We start from the raw sequence: 11,841 nt of genomic DNA, 5'->3' as shown, positions 1-11,841 counted from the left end.
TCTGTTGAAGTCCAAAGCTTGACTAAAGGATTCAGCCATAAGAATAAAAAGGTAAGGAGAAAGAGGGCAACCTTGTCTGAGACCCCGGGAGGATTGAAAAGCTTCACCCAGTCTACCATTAACTAGACGGGAATTCCAGGGCCCAAAGATGCACGCATTGATGAGGATAATAAAGGGCGACTCAAAAACAATCTTTTTTAAGACAACAATAAGGTAGGAATGCCTAACTCTGTCAAAGGCATTGGCAAGGTCAAGCTTGAGGATAAACCCTTTCTCCTTTCTAGAGAGGCTCGAATGAATGGCTTCTTGAACTAGGAGAATGGAATCAATAATTTGTTTGTTGGCCAAGAACCCTCCTTGGTTTTCTAAAATCAGAGAGGGGAGGAGGGGTTTAAGGTGAGAGGCTAAGATTTTGGACAGAATCTTGTAGGAGGAATTGCAGAGGGAAATGGGTCGAAACTGAGAAAAGGAAGTGGGCCGGTTTTCTTTAGGAATGAGAGCAAGATAAGTGGCATTGGTATATCCTCCTATTTTACCCTTTCGCTGGATCCATCTGATCATTTTTGTCAAATCCTTTTTGATTAGTCCCCAGAACGCCCTATAGAAGCAAATGGGAAATCCATCAGGGCTAGGAGCCTTATCAGGTTGGAGAGTCCAAATCGTTCTTCTGATTTCCTCCTCATCAATTTCCTTATTCAGGCTGTCATTCATTTCCTTGGTGATTCCATTGGGTAAATATTGAAGAAAATCGACATAATCCTCTTCTCCTTTTGTTTCAGTTAGAAGTTCTCTGTAATGTTGGCAGCCTTTCTAATGGCCTCTTGGGTGATTTGCTGATTGCCCTCAACATCTAAAATAGAGCTTACGTTGTTCCTGATTTTTCGTGCCGTGGCCTGTTTGTGAAAAAAGGTTGTATTCTTATCGCCACCTTGCAGCCAGAGTTGCCTTGACTTTAATCGCCATTTTAATTCCTCTTCTCTATTTATATGACACAACTGTGTATAGAGAACGCTTTCTTGTTCCTTATTTTCCTGAGAGAGGCCATGCTCTTCAATCGTTCTTTGGATGTTGTCTAATTCATTCTTGATTATCTTTTTGGTCTCCTCAGGCTCCTTATAATTAGATCTTGCCCATTCTTTGATAGTTTGCTTGGTTCTTCTTTGTTTGGTTTCCCATATGAAACCAGGAGAGCCTTCAACATGCTGATTCCAAGCTCCCTGAACAATTTCTTTGACAGCTGGAACACAATTCCAGAGGGGATTGTATTTAAACGGGATGGGCCCAAGGGGGCAGTGGGTTTCCAGAGTGAGGGTTATGGGGTAGTGGTCAGAGGCTGAAGAGGAAAGGATGCTAGCATACCCCACTGAGAAGGAAGAGAGAAATGAAACATTAATTAAAAACCTGTCCAACCTTTCCATTATGTTACCAATGCCTAGCCTGCGGTTGCTCCAAGTATACTTGCGGTTTTTTGGTGCAACATCCACTAGTTCATGGTCTTGAATGATATTTTCCAAACGGCTTCTGAAGGGATTAGGTGAGAAGCAACCTCCCCATTTTTCGTTGGCATGTAAAATAAGATTAAAATCGCCTGCCACAATATTATTAGAGTTTATTTCACCATCGATGCTAGCCTTAAGATCATCCTAGCAGCATTCCTTTTCTCTGTAGTGGTTGGGGCGTAGACATTATAAATGATTGCAGTTTGGTTGTCTATTCTATTTTCCAGAACAGTTCTGATCCAATTCTGATGAAGATTTACTGATGCGCAGTTCCATTTACTATGATCCCAGAGAGTGGCAATTCCTTTGGATGCTCCTCTTGAATCACTGGTAAAGCCTTTGTACTGCTTCTGCTGATCTATTATTCCTCTCATTTCTTGCTGGTCTTGCTTTCTCTCTTGAATCAATAAAATTTCTGGTTTTTCACTGTGTATAAGTTCTTCGAGGGCTGAAACTTTGGAGGGGTGCCCTAATCCCCTGCTATTCCAAGACAGAATTTTCATCATTGGGTATTGGGCGTATGGAGAGGTGCTCGCCTCTCTTGATCTTTGTGATTTGTCTCTTTCTCATGATTCCCCAGGATGAAAGATTCTATAGGGGTTTGAGTGCCCATGGCTATGTCTTTCTGAGCATTCACGTCTCTATGCTACTTGACTGATTTTCTACCAGGTCTAGGTTTCTTGTAAGAGTCGCTAGAAGTTCCATGGTCTTTAGAGGAGCTTTTGGTAAGCCTGGTAAGAGGGGGTTCTAGAGAATCCTGAGATGGGATGACCAAGGTGGGAGAAGGTTCAGAAGCTTCGGAAAGGATCAAGGGGGGGAGAGAGGGATCCACGGAAGGAGGTTCAGGGGGACATAAGACTAGAAAGGGATTAGATGAAGAGGGGAGGGGTGGATCAGGAGGGGGGTGGGTAGACAAGAGAGGGGAGGATGAAGAGGGATGAGATGCAGTGGGAACAGGAGGGCCAAATTCAAGGGGGTCTTTGGACGAAGAGGCAAACTTCTTTTTGATAGTTTCCCATTGGTCTTCTTGATCACCGTTCTCTGCATCAACAAGTTTAGAACATCGATTGGAAAAGTGGTTGTATTCGTGACATACCTTACATTTGAATGGTATCTGCTCGTAGTCCAGCTGCTGGATATGGCTCCACTCGTCCACTTTCATTTTTATAGCTTCAGGGAGTCCTTTGCCAAGGTCCACTTCGACAAAAATCCTTGCACAAGCCTGCATGTTTTCTTTCGGTTCGCTGTGATCAATATATTTGCCGACTGCGTTCCCAATGGCATGCACAGGTTCATCTCCCCAGCAGTGGAGTGGGAGATGGGGGAGACGGACCCAAAGCGGAACAGCACTGGGGTCGTCCAGTTTAGGGTCAAAGTCTGGGGTCCATTTGTTGAGGTACAGGCCCCTGGAGTCCATGAAATAGGGCCCATTTCTGAAAATTAAATCCTTACCCTCTTTGGATTCAAAGTGGAATGTGAAATACCCTTTCCCACAAAACCTGATGGAGATTTTCCCTTGAATTTTTTCAGACCAACTTCTTTCTACCCATCTTTGAACGATTTTTGGAGAAGGCTAGAGGCCTATGAATTGACCTATAAGACCTTTTTCAGCAAGAGACAAAGCGGCCATGTGGGGCAAGACTGGAGGTAGATGAACTTCTTGAAGCACATCCAGCTTCTTAGCAAATTTAGAGAGAGCTGGCCGGGGGCGTTGCTTGAAAAGGCACGTTGTGGATCAACCCCCTCTGAAGGAGGATCCGGAGGGCCATGGCAGGAGGCTGAGGCTGAGGCCCAGGCGGCCGTGAAGCAGGAATGACGAGCGCAACAGTAGGTTCTCAGAGGGGAGCATGCGCGTCCGCATCAAAAATCATCGCTCAATATTAATCATAGTTCTATAACTACATTAAATTGCCTATGTACTTTAGTAAATGTGTCAATTTGAGCAAAACATATTGCACCAAAATTATCTATAAATGCAATAATTTAAGTTTCCAATTCCATTCATCTTGGGATACAGATTCCAAGTAGACATACACAACAAAAATGACTATGAGATTTAGGAGTGCATTTAATATTTGTTGATTTTAGCATTACAATTTGTGAAAATTCTTTCTCACTTGAGACATAGTGAATCAACAAATTTATCATCTAAATCACACAATAAAATTTGTTGCGTGTTGACCTTTGAAAATCATTCATTGTTCTATGGATTTGAACAAAGATATTACATGCAACAGCATAAACATTTGCACCAATTAAAACTGCAACTAATCCACAGAAATTGCATTCAAACCGCTTATTGTTTTTCCTCTTCTTAGTTTTATTTGCATAATGCAATTTCTGATTATTAGTCTCCTCCTCTTTTACAAGTTATTGCAACAACTTTGACAATTGCACAACTACACATTCCATGATTCAAAATCATTCACAATAGCACTGTTCTATAATAGATTCCACCCAAACTAGTAGACATCACCTGAATCCAGTATATCATCAACTCAAATAATGATTATACAATGTAAATAATACTACTCTTTAAAGGCTTCTTACTATCAAATACAATAAATAATACTAGGAAAAAGTGTTATAAAAACTAATTTCGTTAGTTAAAGATGTTCAATTGTAAGCAGATTAGGCATTGTACTTCAAATCATACTAAATGTCAATTGACCAAAAAAAGTAAAATCTAAGTATCTAAAAGTATTTGAAAACACTTATAATTGTCTTTAAGTTTTTCGACATTAAACATTGTTAAACTCCGCAATTGCAAATAACAAAGGTTGTAACGCTCTTCAACTCTTTCTTGTTCCCATTTGTCTTTTTATTCTTTTCCACTTGTTTTGAAAAAAAACACATAATTGCTACAAAAAAACATTAATATTATTCCATAACTCAAAAATTCTTTAAAAGTTTAACTTGTCATCTAGACATAAATGACATGTAATTTAATCCCAAATTGATGGACAACAATAAATTTCATTTAAAATTTCTAAAAAATATGTCAAGTTTTATAAATTGCATTGTCTAGATAAAAGTATTCAACACTTTAAAATTTAGAGGAAATTCAAAATTGCACAAATGTCTAGAACATCCTAATCATTGCAATCTCATACCTATAAAATAAAAAGCACATGCAGATCCAAATATTTCTAAGCTAATATGACAATTACTTTATCGAATCTTAAAATATATATTTCAAAGGTCCATCATAAACATTATGAAGGCATTAAACCAATGCATGATCTATTTACATAAAACACCTAGATAGAATAATTTATATTAGTAATTTGTATCCATGACTCTATATTTTTATTACTCAAATCATTATTTATTTATTTTCCAATAACACTTGTTCATTGAATATCAAGCAATGCATCATAATTTACAAAAATTACTAATAAAAATAATAACACGTTTCTAACTACACATCACTAAGTAGTAATAATATATATATATATATATATAGATATATATAAATAACAACTTAATCAAATATAAAACAACTTAATATAATAATATAATAATCTATTTATCTATATATAAAAACAATAAAATTTGAAAATAAAACATTTTAGCATTATGTAAACAATACAACATTATTGAAATTTCAATATATATATTATATATATATATATGAAAATTGTAATAAATATAATTAATTTTAAATTTAATTATGAAATATATATATATATATATATATATATATATATATATAATTTTAAATATAATTAATTATTTAATATTCCAAATACTTAATTTACAAAATATATGAATAAAATTAAATTTAAATTTAAATTCACATTCACATGACTTTAAACTAAATCCCTTTTACTTTTTATAAAGTTTAGTCAAAATAATCAAAATATTTACTGAAACTTTAATTCATTTTGCAATCATCCACAATTTTAAGTAAACCCAATAAAACTTAACAATTTAGTCACTTGCCACAATTTAAAATAATTAAGACCCAAAAAACAATAAAAAACAAAATTTGAGTAAAAAATATCTTCATATAAAATCTACTATAAACCAAAAGTTAAATATACTGTAAAGCTTTATTTTAAATATAAACTCATAAAACTATATATATATATATATATAAACTTAATATTTTAGAATCCATTATCTAAAATTGTAATTTAAATAAATAATTTTCAAATTTAAAACAAAATTGATTTAGGAAAGGAAAAAAAAAACTCAAACATAAAAACTATTTGCTTGCCTATTTATATTTATAAAAACAAAAAATTTAAATTGGCCATTTTTTTGCTAAATGCCAAGGAGTGAATGTATAAAAACAACTAATTTTACTAGATATTTAACTTTCAATAACATACAAACTAATGATATACCTGATTATAGACCTCTTTTAAGTCATTTATAAAAAATAATAATAATAAATTCTAGAAAACGAAACCCAAAAATTATATTTTCAATCTATATTGAATAAAACAATACATTATAAGTCAAATATGTATCAGAACGGAAATAAAACATGCACGATTGAATAAGTTACAATTTGCAGGTTATAATTGGTATAATTACTTTGAAATCTCAACATAAACCATTAAAACCATGAAGAAAGGTAAGTATAATTACTTTGAAATCTCAACACAAATGATAAAAACCATGAAGAAAGATATTTTGACCATTACTGCTCATTTCCTCCTAAAACAACATAGCACTTTAATCTCACCTAATAGCAACACTAATGTATATGTGAATAATTTTGATTAAAGTAATATTTAAATATAATGCAAATGACAACCTCCGTCCAATTTGTCACCACTCGAACGAACTTCCATGCAGTATTGCAGATGGAGTAGATATGGTCGAGGACTATGAATAGTCATAAGTGTCCAAAGAGACCATTCAAACGACAAGTCTGACTTCTGACCTTATAGTTGGACCCGTCTTTCGACTTTCTTTCAGTAGGGACCACAAAAAAATTGTACATATAGTTTGGCATGTTTACAAGGAGCCTAATTGGTCGCAGAATGTCATAGCACTGTCCAAAAGACAATGCCTCACCTCCGATCTCATAGCCAACCCAACCACCTACTTTCTTCGGGCAAGGCCCACAAAAGAAACATATATATATAATTGGCCACTTTATAATTTATAATTTTGTTTTTTTCATATAACATATTATTTAGTAAAAATAATTTATTTTTTATCAATAAAAAAAATAAATTGAATAAATTATACTTATAAGATAAAAAATTTAAAAGATGGGAACTCGTTATCCCTTCTTTAAAGAAAAAAATGAAGTATTGAAGTTGGAGTTGAATTGGTCGGGGAGTGTAAGTAGTCGAGAGTGTCTAGAGAGACCATTCAAACCACAATGTCGACCTTTGATCTCATAGTCGGGGCCGACCTCCGACTTGCTTTCAGTAGGAGCCACAAAAGAAATATGTGTATATTTATGCATAACCTCATAGTTAGCCTGACCTATGACTTGCTTCTACAAAGGCCCGCAAATTAAACATACTTGTCTATAATTTATTATTTTGTTTTTTCATATAACACATTATTTAATATATGTAATTTAAAATACTTTATTCTTTTATCAATAAAGAAATAAATTCAACAAATTATTTTTATAGGACATTAAAGATTTAATTTATAGTATATCAAGTCATGATAAACTTGATCATAGAGCTCATTTAAGTAGTTTATAAGAAATAATAAGAATAATAATAACAACAGTGAACCTAAATTCTGAGCTGAATTGGTCGGGGAGTGTCAATGGTCAGGAGTGTCTAGAGACACCATTCAAACGACAACGCTAACCTCTAATCTCATAGTGGGGGCTGACCTTTGACTTGCTTTCAGTAGGAGCCACAAAATAAATATGTGTGTATAGTTAGTCGTGTTTAAAATGGCCACCTCCGACCTCAAAGTCAGCTCGACCTTCGATGTGCTTCTACGAAGGCCCACAAAACAAACATATGTGTCTATAATTTATTATTTTGTTTTTTCGCATAAATATTATTTAATGACTGTAATTTAAAATACCTTATTCTTTTAAAGCAATTTTACAAAAACATTATTATTCTTTCTATCTAAAAGTTTAAGATATCATCACCAATCGAGGTGTGAGCTAGATCCCACGCGTATGCTTCTACCCATCATTTAACATGAAAATTCCGAGGCAATCTTATGCCACCCTCCACATGCACGAAGCACATGGAGAGGTGGCAGTGTGCATGTAGAGTTTTAATGTCGACCCGAAGATGGCAGAGACATTAGCAAGGTGGTGGCTTTCAGTTTTTCCCTTTCCAAGTTTGGTAAGTTTCTTGTTTATGCGCTCTGTTTGATATGGATTTGGTCTGAGCTACTCATCATCCTGGGGAAGGCATCCATCGAGAATCTACACCGGTCATTGGTTCAATTTATTTTAGTTCAAAGTTCTTGTGATGTGTATGTTTTTAGTCCCAATTCTTTTATCCCTACTTCTATGGCTTGTTGTCTCTGTTTGCTGGTCTCCAGGGCAAATGGTAATGTGTTAAATTGGTGGGTATCGAAGGAGATATCTTTGGAAATATTCATGGTTGGGTTAGAACTATGGGAAGAGTCTTGTGTTTACTGTGTTCCTGTGTCGATGGTCTATGGAATTTTTTTAACATGCATGGGTTTGTGTGGGGTCTCTCCTATGGTCCACTCAGGGTTTTGCTACTCTCTCTGTCTCCGATGCATAATATTTTTGTTTGAAATGAATATATGTGGGCTCGACTTGGAACCTTTAGGATTTTGGTCAGTGGAAAATTATGTTTGTAATTACAGGCCAGGACTTAGTGGGCACAATTGGAATAATTTGTGGCTCGAGGCCTTGGTTCCTTATTGGTCGCCTATTGAAAGCATGCACTTAAATTGGCTCCTATTTTCGTTCCTGACCTCTTATATGATTTTGCTAGTAGGTGCCCTATTCTGGAGCTACCCCCGGAAACTTCTTGCTTATGATTATAGACTATGTTTGGGCCTATTTCCATACATCTAGTTAGTCAATTATCTGCCTTTCATGTGTAGAAAATTCTCTACAAACCTAGCTCTAATACCATGTAGAAAATCTGCATGTAGGTTAACCCGATAATGCAATATAAATCAAAGAAGAATACTATAACCTACTTCTACTATCAATTTGCGGAAGCTTAAAGATCGAGCCGAACAATGTAACCAGAATAAGAAGAATCAATCACACAATACACATGAAAATACTTTGGGGAAAGCCTCAGCTAAAAACTCCACTATCTGTATTATCATACAAGGTGGAAATACATAGGAATTATACAAAGCCTTAGCTCTCACAGCTAGCTAGCTCTCAGTACAATCCTCACAGATGCTCACAGGAAATCCCGACTTCTCTTAAGCCTTCCTTTTTGCCCTCCAAGCTCCTATTTCCTTGCATTGTTCCTCTGGGATGATTCTCCTTCAACCAAGAAGAAAACCTCTTCTACCTAGTGGATGATCTCCTGATCTCACACACTGTCAGAACTGCACAATCCTCAAGGAATTGATTCCTTCTGCATGCATGAGTTTTCTTTATAAGAAAACACATGCAACTGATAGTACACTTTCCTTGACTTTAATCTCAACTGGGTCTTTCTCAGAATAGACATGCATGAGTTACTGATTAGGGAATCTTCAGTTAACTGGAGTACACTTGTTGAGTGCATGCATGCATCGACTGACTGTTAACTTTCTATTAGTTCCTCAAATAGTTTGGAACTAATTTAACTGGACTTAACTCAGTAAACTAAGCTAACTAATTACAACTCAAATATAACTCAATCTTATCTCCTTAATTTAAGGGATAACTCTTGCATGACTTCAAAAAGACTTCTAACTTGAATTTCTCCAACTAATTAAGTCAAAATAACTTAATTAATTATTTCCAAGTAGCTTTTAAGACTATTTCGATTTTAATTCACAATTTAATTCAAGGACAAATTAAATTGGAATATTCTTGTTGCCACATTTCAACACTCCCTCTCAACAAGAAAGGGATTATCTGCCACCCCAATCCCATCTCTATGGAACTCGAATTTACACTTTGACAATGCCTTTGTCAAAATGTCAGCATCTTGCTCCTTTATCAAAATATACTACAGCAAAATGATCCTCCCATCATCAGCAACTTGCTTGACCTTTTAAAGCCAATGAGAACTCACAACTGACTTGTTCTTTGATCTTGGAACCACGTCCCAAACACTGTTATGAACTATGGAGTCATACTCCTGCACCATAGCATCAACCAAAATCGGCTGCTGCACTGCTTCCTCAAAGGAAGATGGCTCGGTCTCAACAAATTCCCCAGCAAGGGCCATGTATCCAGTGTACCTCTCAGGTGACCTCCTTTGTCTGCGTTGAGAAGATGGTACTTCAACATTCTCTCTCACATCCTTCAACAATTTGTTAGCTTTTCTTGTGTGCTTTTGTCCATCTCTGGAAGACTCTGCTTGAATGGATGTCTCCACTCTTGGAACCTCTACATGCAGCTGCTTCGCATCAGCGTGAGGTTCCTCCTCCTTAGGAACCAATAGTTCCTCCACAGCCTGTAGTTGGAGCTCCCTCTCAAGGGAAACTTGCATGGCCTTCTACTCATCAAACTTGAGATCTCTGCGAACCACTGTCCTCTGACTGGTAGGCAAATACACTCGATAGTTGTGAGGTGTATTAGTGTACCCCACAAGTATCCCCAACTCTGCTGTTGGCTCAGGCTTCTTCCGTGTATCCTTTGTCACATGGCAATATACCGATGAGCCAAATATCATGAAGTGACCCACATCTAGTCCCTTACTGGAGAAATCTTCCTCCGGTGTCTTCATCCCAAGTATGCGATGCAGGCTTCTATTATACAAATAGACCCCTGCGTTGCATGCCTCAACCCGCAAGTGAAGTGGTAGGCCTTGTTCATGCAACATTGCCCATGCTACCCCTACAATAGTTTTGTTCTTCCTCTCAGCCACCCCATTATGCTGTGGGTTGTGAGGTGCCGTCAACTCTCATTTAATTCCTTCTGCTGCAAAAAATTCCTTAAACGCTTGAGAGACATATTCTCCACTGTTGTTGCTTCTCAAGGCCTTGATCTTCTTCCCTGACTTTTTCTCGACCAAAGCTTTGAACTCACAAAACTTTGTGAAGGTTTGGTCCTTCTTCTGCATGAAATAAATCCAACATCTACGAGAATAGTCATCAATGAAAATCACAAAATACCTTTGCTTCACTGTGGATGCCGTCGAGAATGGTCCACACACATTAGTATGAACTCGCTCTAAGATAGCCTCTACTCGACTGTCTCGATCATGAAAGGAAGACTTGGTGTGCTTTCCCAAGGTACAACCTTTACATGTGTCAGCTTACTCAAGTTTACCTTTGGGAAGTCCTGTAGATATCTGCTGCATTATCTTCAAAGCCCCATGATGCAAATGGCCCAACCGCCTTTGCCACAACTCACCAATGTCTTGGCTTTGCACCAATTCTACTTTCGTACTCAATGCTGCACAATCATCTACCTCTAGTTTATAGAGATTCTTCACCCGAATCTCTATCCTCTTGGTCTGACTCGTGGCTACGTGTCTTAGTAACGCCTTTCCTTTATTGAAGACAACATCGTAGCATTTTTCCTCCAACATCGCGACTAATACCAAGTTCTTCTTCAATCTAGGCACATACTTCACATCTGTCAAGGTGATAGGAGCTCCATGCTGCCTCTGAAAAGCAACTGTGCCCACTCTTGAAACACTATACCTACCGTCGTCACCCATCTCTATGCACATCTTGAGGTCTTTGTCGTCCAAGGCACTGAATAAACTTTTATCACCAGTCATGTGGAATAAGGCTCCACAGTCAAGATACCAGACACAACCCATCATCGATGACACCATGCATGTGATGAGGGTAAAGTCCATTTCGAACTAAGAGGCTAATGCCTCACCTTCTGATCCTTCCGAGGATCCCTTCTTGGACTTCTTTGATGAGCAATTAGTCACATAATTTCCCATCTTTAGACAATTAAAGCATCTCACTTTAGACATGTCACCCTTCTTCCCTTCATGAGAAGAATTCGATTTGGAATGGGATGTAGAAATTCCCACTGTATATCAACAGATTATGCAATATACTAAAACACAATACAAGATCTACTTCTACAACACTTTACGGAAGCTTAATCGAATTGAGAAAATCAAGAGAACACATATAAATGAGAATGAGAAATCAATAACACATAACACAGAATAAATATCCAGGGGAAAGCCTTAGCCTAAAACCCCAAGTTTGTATTATCATACAAGTGGAAAATAGTCACATAATTACACAAAGCCTTAGCTTGGAAGCCAAC

This window comes from Pinus tabuliformis, chromosome X, assembly GCF_031772625.1.
Source record: "Pinus tabuliformis cultivar Carrire ecotype Pingquan chromosome X, CPIR1, whole genome shotgun sequence".
Lineage (NCBI taxonomy): Eukaryota > Viridiplantae > Streptophyta > Pinopsida > Pinales > Pinaceae > Pinus > Pinus tabuliformis.
The sequence above is the reverse complement of the archived record's forward strand: the minus strand, read 5'-3'. Positions refer to the sequence as shown.